The 13051-nt window shown below is 40.4% G+C and overlaps 1 protein-coding gene and 3 non-coding genes across 4 annotated transcripts in view; 2 read left to right on the top strand and 2 right to left on the bottom strand.

Moving 5' to 3' along the window:
• Nucleotides 1–13051, bottom strand: part of LOC133545570 (gastrula zinc finger protein XlCGF26.1-like) — a 384938-nt gene that overhangs the window by 133670 nt on the left and 238217 nt on the right. The window lies entirely within an intron of this gene.
• On the bottom strand, nt 781–862 carry trnak-uuu (transfer RNA lysine (anticodon UUU)). Its single transcript has one exon. It is a non-coding gene; the product is annotated as a tRNA-Lys (tRNA).
• Nucleotides 3291–3363, top strand: trnak-uuu (transfer RNA lysine (anticodon UUU)). Its single transcript has one exon. It is a non-coding gene; the product is annotated as a tRNA-Lys (tRNA).
• On the top strand, nt 8864–8935 carry trnah-gug (transfer RNA histidin (anticodon GUG)). The gene has a single exon. It is a non-coding gene; the product is annotated as a tRNA-His (tRNA).

The raw sequence follows: 13051 nt of genomic DNA, 5'->3' as shown, positions 1-13051 counted from the left end.
GGTCTTTAACTGACCCTTACATTGGGCAGTTTCAAACACAAATTTGATGCCCTAGGGGTATTTCTTGGACTGTATAACTTGAAACTGAGAGTAATAAAGCTGGGCTCAGTGTGATGTGAGGGTGCATCCAACACACCTACAGCAAAAGATTAACCACAACTTTCATACAGATACATCCATCCATCCATTTTCTACCACTCATTCCCTTTCGGGGTCGCAGGGGGCGCTGGCGCCAATCTCAGCTACAATCGGGCGGAAGGCAGGGTACACCCTGGACAAGTCGCCACCTTATCGCAGGGCCAACACAGATAGACAGACAACATTCACACTCATTCACACACTAGGGCCAATTTAGCGTTGCCAATCAACCTATCCCCAGGTGCATGTCTTTGGAAGTGGGAGGAAGCCGGAGTACCCGGAGGGAACCCACGCATTCACGGGGAGAACATGCAAACTCCACACAGAAAGATCCCGAGCCTGGATTTGAACCCAGGACTACAGGAACTTCATATTGTGAGGCAGACGCACTAACCCCTCTGCCACATACACTGTCTAACAATTTATGTTTAAGGTATTGAGGTTAAACCTTCAGATGATCACATTTTAAACCTCTCCCACCAGAGCTTAAGAAGATGGGAGGGATGTTTTTGGATTTCAGTTTTTCAAATGAAATAGAGAAAAAACAATAGCTGTTGAAAACTATAAATACAGTTGAAATAAAGGTTAAAATGACTGCTGCAGTGTGGCAGAAGGATATCTTTGGAGAAATGTAAGGAGGTTAGCATGAGTTGCATCATCAGGGACTTGAACCCTGGACCCTCAGATTAAAAGTCTGATGCTCTGCCGACTGAGCTACCCAGGCCCTTCTCAATGCTGATTTGCCCAACATCTGAGAGAACAGCAATATTGTCAATCTCAGGTGAAAGTGAATTAGTCAGCATGTTCAGTGACAAGCTGGGAACTGTCAAAGCTCAAGCTCGCCAATTGTTTGAATCCAAAGCTCATTTTTGACAGCAATGCCAGTTTTAAATCGTCATCAACAAAGAAAGTTTTGCTCGAAAAAGAAGCTCCTCTCCCGAAGTTGCCAACTCTGAGCTGGATTAGATTTAGACTTCCTTTTTATTGTCATTCAAATTTGAACTTTACAGTACAAATAAGAACGGAATTGTGTTGCATTAGCTCTTGGTAGTGCAGGATAAAAGAAAAAGCAATAGGGTGCAGATATAAATAAATAGATTACTGTACAGATAAATACATTGCACTTTTTCATATGCATCCATGTTTATGGATGTATGTTATATTGTCTTTTTTATTCCAGCAAGTTAATCCATTTTGGGGGGAGTTGATGGGATAATTTATTTATGATGCGTTCTAGAGTCTTACGGCCTGAGGGAAGAAGCTGTTACAGAACCTGGAGGTTCTGCTACGCAGGATGCGGAAACTCTTCCTAGAGACCAGCAGTGAAAACAGTCTTTGGTGGGGGTGGAAGGAGTCTTTGCAGATATTCTGAGCCCTGGTCAGGCAGCAGCTTTTTGCGATCTCCTGGATAGGAGGAAGAGGAGTCCTGATAATCTTTTCCGTCGTCCTCACCACTCTCTGGAGAGACTTCCAGTCTGAGGCATTGCAGGCTCCAGTCCAGACAGTGGTTCAACTTGGATGCTCCCCAGAATTTTGCCAGAAGCATTTTACTTCAATTTTTAGTGGAGGTTAGCTGCAACAGGTAGAGCTGGTGAAGGCCCAGGCAGCGACAAATAGAAGGTCACTAGATTTTAAAGTCCAACATAAGCAGTCAGTAAAGCCCTGTTTTGGTAGCAAGCCTAATGTAAACTGTGTGTTCCTTTGGCGTAAGATGTGTACAATATACAAGCTGTACTACAGTAAAACAGTTCTTTATGTAGGACTACTGGCACAATGAATAACGCGTCTGACCACAGATCAGATGATTCTAGGCTCAACTCCTGGCTAGCTTGTTGGTTTTCGTTAGTTGAACTGAAACAAAATTCAGTGCCATTTCTTCAAGAGTTTTTTTTTTTTATCTCTCTCTAACTGGAACATGCATTTTTTATTTTTTATTTTTGGGATTAGTTAACAGCTGTTATTGTGTAGTGTTTAGTACTCTGTGTTGTGGCCGCAGCAACGCTTGTTCGAATCCGGGTCATAGCACTTTACCCCTTCTTCCAGCTGTTTGATGATGATTTTTGAAAAAAAGAGGTATCTTGTTCCCTCTGGTAAGTGGTTGAACAAGATGTGAAACCAACCAGGTACTCTGGCAAAATTAAAAATATCAATTTTATGTCAGTACAGTATTGGCCTTGATGCATAATTTAATATGACTGATGTGTGCTTTGTGCTGTTACTTTATCCTTTGGTAAAAATGCATTATAAGCTCAGTCAATCGATCAATACTTTCTTTATTTTCTTTCTTTCTTTAGTTTATTTTGAACATGAACATACTTACAACATAATAAATCAAACAATTTTATACCATTTCACATTACATCATGTCCAAAAAAGAGTAGGAAGAAGCAAAGTTTATTTAATCCTACCCCTTTCCCACTTCAGAGGGTTTACAAATATATACATTCATTTACTGACTTTTTTTTTATACTAAATTAGTAAAATTATATATGTGAATGAGTAATAAAACCGTTTTCTAATATGTAATTAATTAATTCAGTCATTGTTAGCATACTGAGATGAAGAATATCTTATTTCCAATAAGGTTGAAAGTGTTTCTCATAATTCTTCTTCTTTGTACTTTGTAAGCACTATTAATTTGAACAACCTCATAAACTGGGTCATATCAGTACAACGTATGGATTGGCCCCAGGTTTCATCACAATCTTGTGTTCTTTTTAACCAGTTGTTTTTACTAATACGCCTCATGTGGGTCTTACACTATTGAAATGGACTCCCTGACCTGCCAGCCTTAATGGCGGAATCTTGCGCTAAAGTGGATTAAAGACATCTTTTTGGTTTTAGTTTTTCAAATCACCATTAAACTTGGGTCCCCAAGGCATTTGGCTCGAACTTGTGGGGATAATCCAAGTTAAATCCAGCTCAAAGTTGCCAACTTCGGGAAACAAGTTTCTTTTTTGGTCAAAACCTTCTCACTTGATGACGATGTAAGATTGGCTTAATTGTCAATAATGAGGTTTGTGTTCAGGCAATTGGCGAGTTTGGGCTTTGACAGTTCCCAGCTTGTCACTGAACATCCTAACTAATTCACTTGCATCTGTTTGCCAATATGGCTGTTCTCTTAGACATTGGGCAAATCAGTATTGAAAAGAGCTTGGGTAGCTCAGTCGGCAGAGCATCAGACTTTTAATCTGAGGGTCCAGGGTTCAAGTCCCTGTTCAGGCAACTGAGGCTAACCTCTTTACATTTCTTAAAAGACGTCCCTTTCCTCCGCTGCAGCCTTCCTTGTAACCTGTTCTTAATTTGAGTAGTTTTCAACAGTGATTGGTTATTAGTTTATCCCCTGATAAAATTGCATTATAAGCTCAGTCAATCGATCAATACATTGTTGTCTTTGTTATAAACAACATTAATACATAACACAAACATTTTATGAAGCATACTTCATCTACACTTAAAAACTTAATTGTTTGTCCGCAAATTTTTTTTGAACATTTGTGAAAAATCTGCCAAATGTTTGCAGTAAAACTTGTTGGTTGTAAAACTTTCTTCAAAAGCATTTTGCTTAATTTTTTACAGACCCTGAAATGCTCAGTCATGGAGCATCAGACATTATTTTTAAGTTCCCGCGATTCAAGTACCTGTAATAGGCTCTAAACTCACCAAGCAAAGGCCTCTTTCCAGCCCTTAATAGTCAACAACAGGGCAACATTTGGTTACATTTGAAAAAGTTAACGCTAAACAGAATGTGTTGGCTTAAATAGCTCAGTTGGGAGGGTGTTTGACTAAAGATCTGAAGGTCCCTGGTTTAACCCCGGGTTTCAGCACAACTATGGGTTCTTCTTAACCACTTCATTTTACTAAGGACACTTCTGTGGTTCTTACTCTAATGAAGTGATCGGCCAGCCATGCTGGCGGAATCCTGGCATCAGTTGTCATACACCTTTCCGTTATTTGTTTTTTGGACAATTGTTACGTTTTTTAACGGGATGGTCCCTTAAGCCAATGTCTGGTCTTTAACTGAATCTTACAACCTTACATCAACTGCCATAGCCTGGAAGTCTGCCCGCTTCATTCTGGCCTTCTTTTGGCTATAGCCCGGGCCTCTGTTACACTTAGCTCGACTGTCAAACTACTACACCCTGGGTATCTGGATTTAAAATCATCCCTCAGAACTGCTGGCACGGCTTGTCAGCCATGAGAGTGGCTTAAATTTTCTTCTGGACCTTTCACTTCACTTCCTCAATTCATACAGCTGTTAAGGTTCCTATTTTGTGTCCACCTCAAGTCACAAGACACAATTTTTATTCTTTATTGTTTGACTAATCATACTTCCAAATATCCCTGCCAAGGTGGGGCACCAAGGTGGACATAACCATGTGAGTAGAGTGACCATCTTCAGAGAATGTGCCGGACAATTTTAGACAAACCAACCTTCTCTCCGGCGCCTTTGGAACAAAACAACATTGGAAGACTGTGCCCTTTAAAACGGAAGAGCCGAGTTAACTTGTCCCTTTATCAGGATTCTTTGGCTGTCTTGTGGTAGTTGACTTCTGGACCATAACCCACCAAAAACAGCCCAACAGAGGACTTCACAAATGAAGGTAAAATACTTGTTTTGCTTTTGGTTGACTGGTAATTCTAATATATTTTGGAATTGAGAGTTGTTGCCGTCTTGCGCAGGAGTTCAGCTAAGTATTATTCAGTGTGTGTAAAATGTTTAAAGAATGTTTGTAGAGTAAGTTTACACATAGTAATACACCAACACACACACGGTTAGGGAAAAAAAATAAGTATCCAACCAAGGTGATATCCTAACTGAATGCAATAAGACCTAAACGGTAGGCCGGCATGCTCGAAACCCACCTGTCTTATAGAGACAGTAATCCATAGAGGCCAAGGTCCTAGCGATAATGGTTTTGAATGGATGTCCTCAGGATGTAAAACATTATTTTTTTTCTTTTTGAATGACATCACATAAAAATATAACAGGTAATCCTTAAAGGTAGACTTGAACCAGCTCCCTTAGGATTTCAGCATGAGCAACTATAGTCTCCCGCTCTGCCAACTGAGCTATCAAAGGGTCTTGTAAGACCCACGCTTCTATTCAATTTATTACAATTTAGATAACTCTTGATCTGCACACATGTAATTATTTGTCATAATGGAAGCATCAGCTCAAATAAGTTTTACACATTAAATACAGGATACTACAGGACTGCTGCAGAGGGGCAAACGGGACGCCTTTGCAGAAATGTAAATAAGTTAAAAATGGCCATCTGAACACAGACTTCAACCCTGGACCCTCAGATTAGAATTCTGAAGCTCTGCTGACTGAGCTACCCAGGATCTTTCTAATGTTTTTTTTGCCGAACATCTGAGAGAATAACCATATTGGCAAACACAGATAAAAGTGAAATAATTAGGATGTTCAAGCAGGGAAATGTCAAAGCTCATGCTCACCAATTGCTTAAACACAAACCTCATTATTGACAGTTAAGCCAGTTTTACATTGTCATCAACAAAGAAGGTTTCAACCAATAAAGAAGCTCCTCTCCCGAAGTTGCCAACTCTAAGCTAGATTTAAGTCGGGGGCTTCCCAGAATTTTGCCAAAAGCATTAAACTGAATTTTTTTTAGAGACCCTGAAATGCTCAGTCATGGAGTGGAGGACATTATTTTTGAGTTCAAGGGATTCAAGTACCTGTTCTACTGACCAATTCGAGGCTCAGTGATGGCCATGGAAAGGACTTCTTCCAGCCCTCAAAAGATACCACCAGGTTAGACCTTGGTTCCATTTGAAAAAGTGAACCCAAGACGGGTTTGTAAATCTCAAATAGCTCTGTTGGGAGAACGTCAGACTGAAGGGTTGAAGGTCCTTTGTACTACCAGGGGCGTCGCCAGACATATTTCAGTGGGGCATGTGCCCCACTGTTGATCTGCAGTGCCCCAGTAAAAATTTCACCAATAAAAAAAAACGCTTCAGAGTTTTAAGTCTACATAACATAGACAACAGTGCACATACTACTTAGTATGGTAATTGATCGCTACTGTATTCACTCCACGAAACAGTGAGCACATGGCTACTTAACATGGTAATTTATTCACATGTGGATCGAGACTTCCGTTGAGAGAGAGAGAGAGAGAGAGAGAGAGAGAGAGAGAGAGAGAGAGAGAGAGAGAGAGAGAGAGGATTCAAATCACTGCGTGAGGTAGGTGACGTTAGCCAACAACAATTTGTTAATTACAATATTTTGATTTTGATTTGACTCAAACTGTAACTCCTAGATGGATTTAAGAAAGTTATTCGCCCGCAGCAGAGAACAAGCGAGGAATGGGAGATGTAAGTGAAGTCCTAGCTAGCAAGGCAACATCATTGTCTTAAGTTGATGCTAAGTTAGCTAACGTTATTCCTTGTATCAAGACAAACATATTCATTTGCTGTACGAGCTGTCGGGGGAATTTCCAATGAACATGAAACATCATGTTGGTTATTGTCTGCTGGTTCTGCATCAATGATGATTTGGAGTTAGCATGTGTGAGTTGAGTGCTTCTCACATGTTTTATCTTCAGGAAGAAAAACATTTTTCCATATCATCAAGTCGTGAGCCAAATTTTTAAATCATTCAAGTTTATTTCACAGAAAAATAGCACAGTAGACTTGTCTTGTTAATCGGTGTGACTTTGACTAAAATAATTTTGTTTTGTCACGAGAAAAATGGCTACAGCTAAAGCATCTGGTTTTGTTTCCAGAAAAAATAGTAACATTTCTGTATTTTTTTCAGAAAGATGGCTGAAAATATCGGGTTTTGTTGCCCCATTTAGATTTGTTTTAAATATATTTCCATGTTTGTCCTGAGTCCTCCTCCAACTTATTAGTCGGTTTGCCTTTTGCTAAAATACTCACTATTAGTCACTAGAAAAAAGGCTAAAATAATCTGGTTTTGTTGCCACAATTTGATTTTTTTCTCCCTAAACTTTTTTTTTTTCATGCACACATCTGACTGCGACTCACTGAAAATGACACACAATCCACTTTTATGTCAGGAGCCAGCAGTTGGGAACCACTGGTCAACTGTATAACAGTTACTGTAATATTTCCATGTCTGTCCAGAGTGATTGACCACTTTGCAAAAATGAAAACGAAACGTTACAGTTTACTTCTCAGAAAATGATTCCCTGAACAGACACACGACAGTTGTTCATTTATTCTACTACCGTGGTTTTATTGTTTTGTGTATATTTTATAGTTTTGTGTATCTGAAATAGGATTAGCCACATTGCCATAAATGGAAATTAAATAATATAAAAGAACCCAGAGATGTAGGGGTGCTTTATTTTATGTTTTACTTTTGTTGATGTTAAATTTGCAGATGATTACTGCAATATATATTTAAAAAAGATTCATTGCACTTCCTTTTTGCTTTTACCAGTAGCAGTTTAGAAGTCTGGAGTAAAAAAGTGCACAAGTAGGTCAAATGCATTAGTTAATTTCAGGTGGTTAATCAAAGATCCATACAACATAATCTGATATGATTTCATAGTTTAAAGCACTATTTATGTATTTTTTATGATAAATAAGTGCTAAAAATATTTTTGCTTGCGCGCTTTGCACGCTCACATGAATTATTTGTGCCCCAGGTATGCCCCAGTACAGTATTAGGTCTAGTGACGGCCCTGGGTACTACCCCGGGTTTCATCACAACTCTGTGTTCTCTTTAACCAATTGTTTTTACTAATAAGCCTCCTGTGGCTCTTACACTACTGAAATGGTGTCCCTGACCTGCCAACCTTGCTATTGGAATCCTAACATCAGTTGTCACACACCTTTCCATCCATCTTCATCCGCTTTTCCAGAATCGGGTCGCTGGGAACACACCTTTCCCTCATTTTTAATTTAGACACGTTACGTTGTTTAATGGTGTATTGTCCCTTAAGCTAATGTTTGGTCTTAAACTGACCCTTACATTACTTTAAACTGAGAGTAATAAAGCTGGGCTCAGTGTGACGTGAAGGTGCATCCAACACACCTACAGCAAAAGATTTACCACAAGTGTTTCATTCAGGTACACTGTCTAATAATTGGAGTTTCTGGTAATGCTTTTAAACCTTCACAGTGTGAATACAAACTTTTTTGTTCTGCCGCCGCCCACACTTCTCCTAAACCTATCACCGGGCTGAGTTCATCTTTCCGTGGCCAATCACGTAACTGGATCCGTTTTTTCAAACACCTATCAAATACAATTCCAGCTTTTGTCTGCCCAATCACAGCACAAAGTTAGTTTTTTAGCATATCTTGTGTACTGTAGAAGCTGGTTCTTCCATTATTTCATGTTATTACACATGTCTGCAACTCTGTCCAATGGTTAATTAGATTTTAATCAATTGAATTCCTAAATGAAAAACTACCAACTGGACCTTCAGTATCTCACTTTGTAGAGCGAAGGACTGTAATTGCTGATGCTGACATCCTTAGGTTGCTGGTCCAATTCTGGCTCCAAGGATTCTTTCACTATTTTTTTGTGATGTCATTGAAAAAAGAATCATCATGTCCTATATCCTAAATATGTTCAATGAGACAGAAATTTCCCCAGAACATTAGGTATTAGCACACTGAATGAGATTTTCTGACATGATGTCGTTCAAACAGAATGTTGCTTGAGCAGATCGTTTAACATTAGACATCAGGAGAGAAAACAATTTATCAATCAGAGAAGGTTGCTACAGCCGTGATCGTATAGTGGTTAGTACTCTGTGTTGTGGCCGCAGCAACCCCGGTTCGAATCCGGGTCACGGCACTTTACCCTTTCTTCAAACTGCCTTTTTTTATGATGATTTTTGAAAAATAGGTATCTTGTTCCCTATGGTAAGTGGTTGAATAAGATGTGAAACCATATCTTGGTAGTAAAACATTCTTCAGAAGCATTGCGCTTAATATTTTAGGGACCCAAATATGCTCAGTCATGGAGCGTAAGTCATTCTTTTTGAGCTTCCGGGAATCAAGTTCTGCTGACCAATACTAGGCTCTGAGAACCTATGGAAAGGCCTCCTTCCAGACCTTAAAAGTCAACAATAGGGCAGACTTTGGTTACATTTGAAAAAGTGAACCCAAAAGGAATTTAAATGGCTGGAATAGCTCAGTTGGGAGAGTGGCAGACTAAATCTCTGAAGGCCCTGGTACGACCCATGGTTTCAGCCCACCCCTGTGTTCTTCTTAACCAGTTGTTTTTACTGTTAAGCCTTCTGTGGCTCTCACAATACAAAACTGGTCTCTCTGCAGCCTGGGTCTCTGGATTTACAATCATCCCTCAGAACGGCTGGCACGGCTTGTCAGCCATGTGATTCCCTTTAACTTTCTTCTGGACCTTTCCTTTCACTTCCCAGATTCATACAGCTGTTATGGTTCCTATTTTGTGCAACCTTAAGACACAAGACATTATTTAGATTCTTTATTGTTTGTCTGAACAAACTTTCAAATAACCCTGCCAAGGAAGGGCAGCAAGGTAGACAAAAGCATATTAGATTTTAGCTTAAGATTTAGATTTATTGGTCCCCGTTGGGGAAATTCATTTTCACTGGCGTACATTTAAATAGACATTACACGTCACAAACAAAAATAACAAAGGCATCATACATGACCAACACATTTACAGGCTTGTCAGACGGGTCGGCAGGGCCTGCTGTTTAGGGAGAATATAGCTGCAAGGATAAGGCTTTTCCTGAGGCGGGCCCTCCGGAATTTGATAGTTCTGTACCTACACCCTAATGGTAGTGGGATGATGTATTGGTGTAGTGGGTGAGTCATATTGTGTTTACCAGTCGAATGATGGACCTCTGGTTTGGATCTGAGATGTTGGGTGTGGGTAGGCCGAAGATTTTAGCTGCTATGTTTGTAATGCGTGTGATTTTGTTCGGTTGGTTACAAAAAGCATAGTGAAAAAACATGTGAAACAGTACAGAAGGATGTCAACAATGCTTTGGTACAGTAATAACAGGAGGTGAGATGCAAGGTATAGTCCTTTAAGTTTGCCGGTGCCTGACAGTCTTTGTTGACTTCTTTTTTGAATGTCCGAGGTGTGTTGATCAAAGGTGAGTTTATTGTCCAAGGTTACGCCCAGGTATTTAAACGTGTCAACTGTTTTAACTGTTTGTGTGTTCATGATGATGGGGTGCTGAGGTGAGGGGGGGTTGAAACACATTTCTCCTGTTTTATTGACATTGATATCCAGATAACTGGCTGTGCATGACTCTGTGAAATGTTTGACTGTGTTATGATAGTTTAACCAACTGCTTGCAGTCGTTTGGTGAAGAAGTTGTGGGTGAGGTGGATCAGCTGAGGGGGGATGTTGAGATGGTGTAGTTTCCGGATCAGTAGATGCTTCTGTAGGGAGTTGAAGGCGGAGCTGAAATCCACAAAGAGGATCCTGGCAAAGTTGCCTGGAAAGTCCCGATGCTGGAGGAGGAGATGCAGCAGGCAGGCCACAGCAGGCCCTGTAGGCAAATTGGAGGGGGTCCAGGTGTGGTGTGACAACTGGAAAGATGATATGGAGCAGCAGTTTCTCCAGGCACTTCATAATTATGGATGTGAGGGCTATGAGGCAGTAGTGGTTGAGTTCTGTGGGTCTGGATTTATTCAGGATGATAGTTGCAGTTTGCCAAAATGTGGGTATTGTTGCAGTCTGGTAGCATTGACAGAAGACAAAGTGTAGGATAGGGGAGAGCTCCATGGCAGTCCCTGATCACACTGGCTCTAATGCCATAAGGCCCTGGTGCCTTGCCTGGCTTGCAGCGGCTCGGCTGTTGCCATACTTCCTCCTATGTGAAGGATGCCTTTTACTCGGGGTCTGGTGATGGGAGGGCTCTCAGCAGATCCTGGCACTCTGGTGAGAAGTCCAAATTATCAAAACGGGTAAAACATGTGTTCAGGTCTTTAGAGAGGGTTTCTGGGTCACTGACAGTGCATGATGATTTTGGTCCGCATCTTGTCAGGGTTTTCACCTACTGAAAGGCCTGCTTGGTGTTCATGCTGCTGAATTCAGTTTCCAGTTTGTTTTTGTACTTCAGTTTTGCTCTAAGTACCTCGTTTTTTTAATTCCTATTTGTTGCCTTGAAGCTGGCCCAGTCGTGTTGCCTGAAGGATTTATGTTTTTCTCTCAGGCTCTGTTTTAATTGTGGGGTAATCCAAGGTTTGAAATTGGGATCGATATTTATTGTTTTGGTCGGTTTTGTGAAGCTGATGCGGAATTTGATGTAGTCTGTAATGACAGAGACTCTGCCATTCAGACTACCATCAAAAATGGCCCAGTCAGTACAAGCTAAGGAGCATTGGAGTTGAGTGGTGGCGTCGTCCATCCACTGGGGGGCACTGCTGCAGTGTGGTTTGTGGGGCTTTAGTTCCTGTTTGTATGACGGAAGTGAACAGATGACGTTGTGGTCAGCGGCTCTGAGTGGAATGTGTGAACAGGCACGGAAGTATATGAGTCGAATGACCATCTTCAGAGAATGTGCCGGACATTTTTAGACAACTTGGCCTTCTCTCCAGCGCTATTAGAACAAAACGATATTAGATGACTTCGCCCTTTAAAACGGAAGAGCCGAGCTAACTTTTCCCGTTACTGATTCTTTGGCTGTCTTGCAGTAGTTGACTCCCGGACCAGAACCAAAATCTGCCAATTGCATGCAATACTCATAACATTCTTCAATGGCATGGCCTCATTTTGGTATATTTTAATTGAAAAATAGATTTTCAAGATGACTTTATAAAAGATTTGGTGAAAACTGACATAGTCAATGTTGTCAGACCCCTTTGTAAGTTCAAGCTTTAAAAACGTATCAGTCAATTATCATTATATCATAATATTGATCCAAGAATCAGACTTAGTATCACTTGAACACTTGATCAAAGCAGACGTTGTCTAGAGTCACTCCTAAATCTTGTTAAGAAATGTTATCATCCTGTCAAAAAGTAAGGAAATCAGTTTGGAACAAATGTACTGCCATGTTTTAGTCCATCTAATGTACTGAAGAAGCTAATGCTTCCGTTATTGCAAATAATTACAAATGTGTGCAAATCCGTACAAGTTATCTTAATTTTCTTACATTGAATTGCTAAAGAGTTAAATATACAGCAGACTCATTGATAGCTCAGTTGGTAGAGCGAAGGACTGTAGTTGCTCGTGCTGAAGTGCTTAGGTCAATGGTTCAAATCTGGCTCGATGGCTCACCCATTATGTTTGTATGTGATTTCATTCAAAAAAGACTCAAAATACTTACTCAAAATACTTACTATCTGACATCCTGAGGACGTCTGTCCAAAACCATTACTGCTCTGACCTTGCCCTCTATCAGGTATACTAATGTCCACTTTAACACTACCACAACAGCTGTATGAATCTATGAAGTGAAGGGAGAGGTCCAGAAAAAAATGTAGGCCACTCTCATGGCTGACAAGCCGTACCAACATGAAGCCTGCTTGGATAAGGAGCGAAACGTCGTCTAGGACAAACTGAACAATCCAGTTGCGATCCATTTCATGACCTGAGAATACAATGACCTGGATGAATGAGGACGTTCATTTACTTTATTGGTTTGATGAGACAGAAATGTCCCCGAACATTAAGTATTAGCACACTGAATGAAATTATCTTCCATGATGTTGTTCAAACAGAATGTCACTTTAATAGATATTTTACCATTAGACATCAAAGAAGCAAACACATTATAGATCAGGCTGGTTTGTTAAAGCCGTGATCGTATGGTGGTTAATACTTTGTGTTTTGGCCGCAGCAACCCAGGGCCGAATCAGAGTCAAGGCATTTATTTTCTTTCTTCGGATTGCCTTTTTGATCTATGATGATTTTTGAAAAAAGAGCTATCTTGTTCCCTCTGGGGAGTGGTGAGACTGGTTTTGCACC

Source organism: Nerophis ophidion, linkage group LG28 (assembly GCF_033978795.1).
Source record: "Nerophis ophidion isolate RoL-2023_Sa linkage group LG28, RoL_Noph_v1.0, whole genome shotgun sequence".
Taxonomy (NCBI): Eukaryota; Metazoa; Chordata; class Actinopteri; order Syngnathiformes; family Syngnathidae; genus Nerophis; species Nerophis ophidion.
Note: the sequence above shows the minus strand (reverse complement) of the source record. Positions and strands in the feature narration are given on the sequence as shown.